The sequence below is a fragment of the Bos indicus x Bos taurus genome, chromosome 4 (assembly GCF_003369695.1).
Source record: "Bos indicus x Bos taurus breed Angus x Brahman F1 hybrid chromosome 4, Bos_hybrid_MaternalHap_v2.0, whole genome shotgun sequence".
Classification (NCBI taxonomy): Eukaryota; Metazoa; Chordata; class Mammalia; order Artiodactyla; family Bovidae; genus Bos; species Bos indicus x Bos taurus.
Window position 1 is genome coordinate 4,263,664 of NC_040079.1, and position 10,676 is coordinate 4,274,339.

At 44.7% G+C, this 10,676-nt stretch overlaps 1 non-coding gene across 1 annotated transcript; it reads left to right on the forward strand.

Moving 5' to 3' along the window:
- Positions 1-4,235: 4,235 nt before the first annotated feature.
- TRNAC-GCA lies at positions 4,236-4,307 on the forward strand. Its single transcript has one exon. It is a non-coding gene; the product is annotated as a tRNA-Cys (tRNA).
- Positions 4,308-10,676: the final 6,369 nt, after the last annotated feature.

Below are 10,676 nucleotides of genomic sequence, written 5' to 3' on the forward strand. Positions count from 1 at the left end.
TCTTTGCGACCCCATGAATTGCAGCACACCAGGCCTCCCTGTCCATCACCAACCCCCGGAGTTCACTGAGACTTAAGTCCATCGAGTCAGTGATGCCATCCAGCCATCTCATCCTCTGTCGTCCCCTTCTCCTCTTGCCCCCAATCCCTCCCAGCATCAGAGTCTTTTCCAATGAGTCAACTGTTCGCATGAGGTGGCCAAAGTACTGGAGTTTCAAAGGTAGCATATTCCTAATGTGCAATAACGTCTAGTTTTAAATACTGTCAAACCTACAGACATTTCCAGAGAGCACTAACTCTCTATCAAATTATACTTTTAAATTTTTAATATTTTTTCAATTTAAAACACTTTATATAATATTAAAGGTTACTCTCCATTTACAGTCATTATACAGTGTCGGCTCTGCTCCCCGTGTTGTGCAATATATCCTCGTACTGTACATCTTAACACCCAGTAGTCTGTGCCCCGCCCCCACCCCTATATTGCCTCTCTCCTTCTCCCCTCCCCACGGGTAATCACTGGTTTGTTCTCTGTGTCTGTGAGTCTACTGCTTTTTTGTTATTTTTCACTAGTTTGTTGTATATTTTAGGTTCCACATATAAGTGATATTATACAGTAGTTGTCTTTCCTCTGTTCATGAAATTCTCCAGGCAAGAATATTGGAGTGGGTAGCCATTCCTTTCTCGAGGGGAATCTTCTCATCCCAGGGATCGAACAAAGGTCTCCTGCATTGGCAGGAAGATTCTTTCCCACCAGAGAAGCCCATGATGCCCTACATGTGCGTGTGCATGGTAAGTTGCTTCTGTCATGTCCGATTCTTTTCAACCCTATGGACCATAGCCCACCAGGCTCCTCTGTCCATGGGATTCTCCAGGCAAGAATACTGGAGTGGGTTGCCATGCCCTCCTCCAGGGGATCTTCCCAACCCAGGGATCGAACCTGTGTCTCTTATGTTTCCTGCATTGGCAGATGGCTTATTCACCATTAGCACCACCTGAGAGCACATGATGCCCTCCAAATCTATCCATATTGCTGCAAATGGCAAAGCGTCACTTTTTTTATGGCTAAGAAGTATTCCATTGTATATACCACATCTTCCTTATCCATTCATCTGTTGATGGACTCTTAGCTTGCTTCCATATCGTGGCAATTATAAATAATGCTGCTATGAACACTGGGGGGAATGCATCTTTTGGAATTAGTGTTTTTGCTTCTTTTATTATTATATACCCAGGAGTGGGCTTGCTGGGTCCTGTGGTGGTTCTATTTTCAGTTTTTTGAGGACTTTCATATTGTTCTCCATAGCAGCTACACCAACGTGCATTCCCACGAACAGAGCAGTGGGTTTCCCTTTTCTGCACACCTTCTCCAGCATTTATCAGTTCTGTTCTTTTTGATGATGGCCACTCTGACAGGTCTGAGGTGATAATCTTGGTTTTGATTTGCATTTCCCTGAGGGGGAAGTTGCTGAACATCTTTTTCACGTGCCTGTTGGCCATTGCATGTCCTCCTTGTTCAAATGTCTATTCAGTTCTTCTCTCATTTCTTAATTGGATTTTTTAGAGTTTTTTTTTTAATATTAAGTTGTATGAGATATTTATATGTGTTGGATATTCGCTTCTTAGAGGTCACATCATTTGCAAATATTTCCCCCCACTTAGTAAGTTGTCTTTTCATTTTGTCAGTGGTTTCCTTTGCTGTGCAAGAGCTTAGAAGTTTAATTAGGTCCCATCCATTTGTTTTTGCTTTTATTTTCTTTAGGAGACAGATCCAAAAAATATTGCTGTGATTTGTGTGAAAGTGTTCTGCCTAGATTTTCCTCTAGGAGTTTCATAGTATTGGGTCTTACATTTAGGTTTGTAATCTACTTTGAGGTTATTTTTACATTTTTACCACCTCTCTCACACATAGTTCTGGCCTAGTGACCCAAAACAAAAACTTTCTCTGCTGCAAAGAACTTTTGTATCATTGGAAGGCTGAACACTCTTACCTCCTTTCAATGATAACTGAATGGGTTGAGCACCCACCATGCATTAGAGATCACCCTAACCCTTTGCATAACTGTCCCACACATCCCTGTGAGTTAATTTTGTTTTCTATAGACAGCATGATGTGAAAAGTCAACTCATTGGAGAAGACCCTAGGAAAAGGGGGGAAAGATACTAGGAAAGATTGAGGGCAGGAAGAAAAGGGGGCAACAGGATGCAATGGCTGGATGACATCATCAACTCAATGGACGTGAGTTTGAGCAAACTCCAGGAGATAGTGGAGGCAGGGAAGCCTGGCGTGCTGTAATGCACGGGGTCACAAAGAGCTGGACACAACCAAGCGACTGAACAGCAGCAACAATAGAGGGCAGAGGGAGGGGAAGTAACTTGAACAAGTTCCCATGGGTGTGTGCTAGAGCTGATGTGAACTTAAGCAACCTCAGAACAGAGGTATTCCACCCCCTCCCAGAGCCAGACCAGTAGACTCAGGCATGCCTTGGGGGCAAGTGCCCCCAGACCCCCAGAGAACACGGGGAAACAGCAATGGGGTCATGGCCATAGACAACAGGGGCTTTGGGCACTACACAGTGAAACAGCTCTTATTTGTGTTCCACATAAAATTTAATTTGAACACTGCTTCTAGGCTTAAAAAAATTTTTGAAAAAGTTTGAAAGAGCAAAAGAATTGTGTTTTCTCTGACGCTTCTTGCTTATGCTACTATCTAGAGTGACTCCATGTAATTTTAAGTTGGGTTAAATTTAGGCAGCTGAATCGTTACAAATTATGTCTCTGAAAATAAACCACAATAATTATGTCAGCATAAAATGCCATTTTTTTCCTTTCCTGCACGCTCCTGTGAGACATGATAATATCCAGTTAGCAGCAACCCTTTACATGAGATGTTATGGTCCTATTGTTTAGAGCCAGAGGAGTCGGCAATATGTAAAAACCGGGGGCTTGAGTAGGTGGACTGTCTGGTCAAGTGAGCATCTTGGTTGGTTCAGTCTTCGAAGAAAGGTTTTTGCCTACAGAGTTTAAATCCACGCTCCTGTCTTGGTATATCAAAGCCAAAATCCAGTGACTTTCCAGACATTGGACTCCTTGCCCCAAACATGACTCTTGTGCCCAGAACCAGTGGTGCCTGTGAAGGTTGGGGCTTGAGGGACAGGAAGGCTGAGCCCGGGACACGGCCTGGCATTTCCTGATGCTGCTTTCTGTAGTGGATATAAGTGCTGGCTCCTCATGGCCTCATGAAGTGCTTCTACCACAAAAGCAGAATTCAGTTTTAGGGGGTAAAAGCCTTTGGCTCAGTGATGAGGTCAGCCGAGTGTTTGTGCTTTGGCTTGATTTCTACACGACTAATTTCTGTTCACTGTCTCTGACCTTGAGCCGATGCCATGTGAGGATCAAGGAGAAGATAACTAAATGGGGAAACAGACCCAGTCCTTGAGCAGCCCTGCCCACAGGAGGTCCGTGTCCTGCCGTATTTTCTACATCAGGACATAAACCGACACGTGCTGTAGTCTTAACCCTTCCACAGGAGACTGTGCGGAAAGCCAAGGGCGAGGGGAAAGCTGGGGTCTTATTGGGAGGACCTCGGGGATGTAACAGACGGAGATGTCCTCCCAGGAATGCAACTCGTATGTGTGTGCGTGCGTGTGTGTGTTTCAGCTCAAAAGGAAAGTATTTCCATCTTAACGACAATGGTGGCTCGAATGGTGGAATTTCTAGAACAGAGAAAAGTTGGTTGTGCCACTGACACTCTGTGCAGGCTTTTCTCCATCACAGGAGGGCTTAGCTTCCAGCCAACACAAACAAACAGCTCATATTTACTGCAAAAGAAACATCCGGGCCCTATTTACCAAGAAGCTCACCCTGAGATATGTTGGCTCCACTTCCTTCTGGTGCTCACCCACGGTGGATCCTCAGGTCATGTTTTGGGTTGAACGGGCCTGAAGCCCATTAAACCCCAATGGGGTTGTCCCAGGATCACCTCTTTCACTTGGTTCAAGTACTTTCTCTTAAGAAAAGTCCCTGGAGCGTCCCTGCTGGCTCAGTGGTAAAGAATCCACCCGCCAATGCCGGGGATAGACGTTCGGCTCCTGATCCAGGAAGAAATCACAGGTCTCAGGACAGCTAGGCCCGAGCACCACGACTACCGAGCCTGTGCTCTAGAGCCCGGGAGCCACGACTGCTGAAGCCCGTGCACGCTTTGCTTTTGCACCACAGCCGGAGAAGCCACAGGCTTCCCTGGTGGCTCAGACGGTAAAGCGTCTGCCTGCAATGCGGGAGACCCAGGTTCAATCCCTGGTTTGGGAAGATCCCCTGGAGAAGGAAATGGCAGCCCACTCCAGTACTCTTGCCTGGAAAATCTCGTGGACAGAGGAACATGGTGGGCTACAGTCCATGGGGTCACAAAGAGTCGGACACGACTGAGCGACTTCACTTTCACTTTTAGGAGAAGCCACCACAGTGAGAAGCCCGTGCAGCAACTAGAGGGAAGCCCCCACTCGCCACAGCTAGAGAAAAGCCTGCACAGCGAGGAGCACAGTCACAGATAAATAAATAGAAAACCCCCTGAAAGAAATGCCTCGTGTTATTACCTTGAACAAACTCATCAACACAAGAAATATGACTTAATAACTAGAGTGGGGCAAAGTTATTAAAGAAATCATTTCACCTGCTAAGTAGGAATATTATGATCCACAATACAATTTAAGAGAAACAAGAGAACAAAAGCTAAGCGCTTTTCAGGGATGTTGATTAGATATAATTTTTTCGGAGCATTTTCCAGTCAGTGCCAAATAGTCCACTTGCAGATACAGGTGTGGGTGGTGACGCTGAGGACAGATTCCCCTCTTGTGTCTAATGATTTGAGGGCGGCTTGTCTGCACGAGGGCGCTTCCCTGGGAGGAGGTGGAGGGGAGGTGAGCTGGTTCCTGTCTTGTTCTCCTTCCTGTCTTCTTGCTGTTACTTCGTTTGTGTGGAAGCACAGCAAACAAATGCTGAACTACATGCAGGAGATGTGATGGACACCTGTCTTTATCAGTGGCCAGAAAACAGGTTTCGCTTCGGCCATCTCTTAGCCTGGTCATCTCCATGGTGTGAACTGAAGACCTTGGGTTCCTGCGATGCTGCCCCTTTGCTTCATGCCCCCACAGGCTGATGCCAACATCAGGGTCTCTCTCAGTGGGTTATTGGAACACACGTGATATAGTAAAAGCATTCCGACTGGGTTACTGGTGGCTTGTGACTCAGGGTCTCCATTCTGTGTGATAGTGAAGGTCATGTCTGAATTAATACTCATAGTTCTTACCTGCCCACCAGGTAAAAAGGTGTGAAAATGTGAAAGGGTTTCTTGACTGCCACTTGCCTTATGAATGATATTTCACTCTTTTAAATGAATTATGTTTTTAACTGAGTCCAGCTCATACTGCTCACTGCATGACAGACCAATAAATCTAGAGACGAGTTATTGGAACAAGGAACCATGATTTGTTTTGAAAAGCCAGCACACTGAGAAAATGGTGGACTAGTACCCTCAAGGAACTATCTTCCCCGAGTTAGAATTCAGGCCTCAATTATACTAAAAGGGGAGGGCGTATGGTTGGTTTTTGCAAACTTCTTGGTGTCACAACCCTTTGTTCTTACAGCTGTCCAGTAGGTCAAGTCGATGTTCCTGTAAACCTCCAACCAGACACATGTCATTCTCTATTCTGCAACTTTTTGTCTGTGTATGGAGGGAACAGAGTTATACTCTTAAAGCACAGAGCCTTGAGAATGGTCTGCCCTGTATATTTCATGCTAGAGGAGCATTCTTATGGCAAAAGCAATAGAATACAAAGATTAAAGTAAAAGGAACAGCTCCAATATGGAGTCAGGTTTGTTCGTCCCTCTTACACGCTGACCTTGGGAGTGTCCAGCAGTCCTTGCATTAAAGGAATTTCATCACATTCTTTCCTTTTTGACAAGGAAGATTGGGGACAGGGAGTTAAAGTCAACAGAGTGAGACTCCACTGAGAGAGAGGGATGAACAAGGAGATGGAGAAGGGGTACAGTCTTTGCCACACCTCTGCCTCCTCCTCCCCGTGGCCTCACCTGCTCCCCTCCCCTCTAGTTCCCAGATGCCTTGTAGTTTTTCTTCTTTTCAAGTCATGAGTCCGCATCCTGCCAGGGAACACAGCTGGGCCATAAAAGATAGACGCTGTGCCCATGTGGGCAGGAGGCCGCGCCCCAGGCCAGTGGTGTGCAGCTCTGATGCACGTTGAATTTCCTGCCTACATGGAACTGTGTGCAATTGTGTGACAACCTCCCTGGGATTGTTCCCACCAGGTGACAGACACTAGGAGGTTTTCAATCCTTTGGTGCAGAGACAAGCCTACTTTATTGACTTAAGTCATTTCCCAGCATTCTCAAGTTTTCATCAGGAACCCACATTTCATAAGAAAGCATCTTGCTTGGCCCCTACCATGCCTTTTCCATAAACACTGTCTAACAGCCAGTTGATAAGGGAAGAGTTCTATCAGCCAGAGTCCAAGTCCTACAGAGATGGCACCACTAATCACTATTGCATCTCTTGGAGCATGTTTCCTACTGCACCGGCACCTTGCTCCTGCTTGGATCTGTTGTTTTTGTTCGGTCACTAAGTCGTGTCTGACTCTGCAACCCCATGAACACAGCATGCCAGGCTTCCCTGTCCTTCACCATTTCCCAGAGTTTGCTTGGTTAGAGCCTTGTAATGTGGGCTTTTTCAGCTTAGAGTCATTTACCCCATTACTGTGAACGCCTTGAGAGCAGGGAACATGCCTTCACTTAGATTTTTGTTCCTAACTCCCAGAAATAATTTCAATTTGAAGTGAATTGAATAGAAATAGTGGCTATTAAAAGAATAGTTCAAAAATGTTTGAAAGTATATGCTAAAGAATTTCACTCAAAATAAATTATATAAAATATAAATAAATGATCTAAAACACCAAGTGCCATAATTACATGCAATTTGCCCAACTTATAGGAAGATCTCTTGTGGTTTGAAATTATCCTTCCTTTGATATTTTATGAATGTACCAATTTTAGGTGCAAAGCCCTGAATGGATAGAAATTTCACAAACAGATAATAAAAAAATCTCTTTGAAATCTCCAAAATAGATGCTGGCATCTGTAAAATTCAAAGGAGATTAATGATATCAGGACTTATGCTGAAGCTGAAACTCCAATGCTTTGGCCACCTGATGTGGAAAACTGACTCATTGGAAAAGACCCTGATGCTGGGAAAGATTGAAGGCAGGAGGAGAAGGGGATGACAGAGGATGAGATGGTTGGATGGCCTCACTGACTCGATGGACATGAGTTTGAGCAAGCTCCAGGAGTTGGTGATGAACAGGGAAGTCTGGCGCGCTGCAGTCCATTGGGTTGCAGAGTCAGACATGATTGAGCTACTGAACTGAACTGAACTGAATGGTATCAGGAAAAGCATTGTTTTTATCTGTCTTGGTGAAGGCAAGCAAGTTCTCCATTCACTGCATTTAACTGTGGTCTAAATAAAACATGTGATAAAAAGCCTTATAGTTATGTATGGATGTGAGAGTTGGACCATAAAGAAGGCTGAGCACCAAAGAATGGAAACTTTCGAACTGTGGAGCTGGAGAAGACTCTTGAGAGTCCCTTGGACTGCAAGAAGATCAAACCAGTCAATCCTAAAGGAAATCAATCCTGAATATTTATTGGAAGGACTGATGCTGAAGCTGAAGCTCCAGTAGCGCGGCCACCTGGTGTGAAAAGCCAACTCATTGGAAAAGACCCTGATGCTGGGAAAGATTGAGGGTAAGAGGAGACAGGGGCGGCAGAGGATGCGATGGCTGGATGGCATCACCAACTTGATGGACATGGGTTTGAGCAAACTCTGGGAGACAGTGAAAGACAGGGAAGCCTGGCGAGGTGCAGTCCACGGGGTTGTAGAGTCAGACATGACTTAATGACTGAACAACAAGGCTTGTGAAACATCAGGTCAAGTATTTGCTAAGTACTTACTATCCCTAACCAGTCAGTCGACAGGCATTAATTAAATGCCTAACCCTGGTGCTCAGACGGTAAAGAATCTGCCTGCAATGCGGGAGATGCAAGTTCAGTCCCTGGGTTGGGGAGATCCCCTGGAGAAGGGAATGGCAACCCACTCCAGTATTCTGGCCTGGAGAACTCCATGGACAGAGGAGCCTGATGGGTTACAGTCCATGGATTGCAAAGAGTCGGACATGACTGAGCTATTAATACACACAACAAAATGAAGATAAAGCATTTGGGGTAGGGATAAGGTGGTCATGCTTGTATCAGGCTTCATTTGCCACTAATAGCATGTAAAAACAATAAATAATTGGAGGACAGTTAATTTACAATGTCATGTTAGTTTCTGGTGTATGGCAAAGTGATTCCATTTTACACACACACGTATATATATTCTTTTCCATACCGTTTTTCATCACGGTTTATTATAAGGTACTGAAAATAATTCCCTTTGCTGTATAATAGGACCTTGTTGTTTATCCATTATATACATAATTATATCTATGTGTTATATATTATATATGTAACAGGCATATACATTATACATATATAATACATATATTATGTGTAATATATATTATATACATATATATGTTTGCACTGCCAGTCCCAAACTCCCAATCCTCCCTCCCTCTTGGCAACCACAAGTGTGTTTTCTACGTCTGTGGCTCTGTTTCTGTTTCATAGTTAAGTTCATTTGGGTCGTATTTTAGACTCCATACGTAAGAGACATTGTATATGTGTCTTTCTGCGTCGGACTCATTCCGCTTAGTGTGATGATCTCTTGATCCATCCATGGTGCTCCAAATGGCATTATCTCATTCCTTCTTCTGGCTGAGTAGCGTTCTGCTGTGTATACGTGTGGTATCTTTTTTATTCTTTTGTCTATTTATAGACATTTAGATTGCTTCCATGTCCTGGCTAATAATAAATAATTAAGTCGCAAGATACCTAAATGCTAAATTCTGTAGCACAGATTAGGAAGGCATAGAGATTTTGAAGAGGGCTGGTCAAGGAAGATCAGATGTCATGCTGGAGCTGGGTTATGAAGGATGAGTAGGACTTGACAGGGAAGTGGAGAAGGATGCAGAAAAGTCCTCACTAGGGTAAGATGAACAAGGAGGATGCTAGAGGCACTTGGAGTCAGAGCCTGGAACTCAGGAAGAGGGATGAATTCTTAAAATACAGAAGGAACATAGAGAGGAAAATGCCCTAAGGAAAGTGGTGTGAAGGAGTCTTTGTTTGAAAGCAGAGACTAGGACATCTGTAGCAGAATAGCAGGACCGTTCATATCTGTTTTAGAGCCAATTCCTGTGGTTTATACTGCAGTAAGCACAGCTTCCATAGGAGCTTCTTGACTGGCTGGCAGATACTTCTCCATTCTTTTGTGGGCATCAGCCCTAAGAGGCCCACTCTGACCCACTGCTCAGAAGGAACGGGTTCCAGCCATTCCAGGAAATGTTTGATATCCCGTGCTCTGCTGTGGGAGGTACCATCACACCTCCCACGGGGTAAGCACATGTATGAAGGAGTACACTCAACAAGGAAGACTGTCCAGAAATGTTCTGTTGTTGTTTTTCAATCGCTAAGTTATGCCTGTCTCTTTATGACCCCATAGACTGCAGCTCACCGGACTTCCCTGTCCTTCACTATCTCCCAGAGTTTGCTCAAATTCGTGTCCATTGAGTCAGTGATGCTAGCTAACCATCTCATCCTCGGCCTCCCTCCTCTCCTTTTGCCTTCCATCTTTCCCAGCACCAGGGCCTTTTCCAGTGAGATATTCTGGAAGATAATAAACTTGTGCTACCTGAGTCACACTGTTATCCTCAGGATCCCCAGGAAGCAAAGAGGTAAGTTATAAAACAAGCTCATAATGCAACTAACTTATGCTAAAGACTATGTTATTTGCATATGGAATATATGCAGTGGTATTAATCAAAATCATACATGACATTTTACAAACTCCAGGCAGTACCCTGGAGGTGATACCACGTTAACTCTGTTACAAAACCTAACAAGAGTCCACTGGCTTCCCTTCAGCAAAGCTGATCTACTGACACTGGGTTGTGGTAAAGGAAAGTACAGCATTCATGTTGCAGGTGCCAAGCTAGGAGAATGGGCATCTCATGCTCAAAAGACCCAGACTGCCCAATGGCTTTCAGGGGAGGAGTTTTAAAGGCAAAGGGAGAAGGGACCGCAGTGGGTGTAATCAGCTCTTGGAGAATCCTCGGAGGGACTGGTATCAAGGTGAAGTTTTAAGCGTCATCAGCCTTCTGGTGTTTCAGCCAGTCTAGGGTCTATGTTCTTGCCATCACCAATTTTCATCTGGTGGGGCTCTGCTTCATGTAAAAACAACTTAGGAATGTTTGTTGGTTCTTTATCCGTGTATTTCGGAGAACTCTTAGTTCAGTGATTCTGCTGTGTTGCTGGTTTATACTCCAAAATGTTACCCATTCCCCAGCCCAACAGCCAACCTCTGTTTCTACATCTTTGCATTCCTCCATGTTAACTCCTGAGCCAGCCCTTTCGAGACTCAGGGAGGCCTGAGGCTAAAGCAAAAGCCTTTGACTTCAAAGGACAGGGGCTTGTATTTGGTTCAGCTCTGCCTGTGGCCCCTCTGGTCATTCAGAA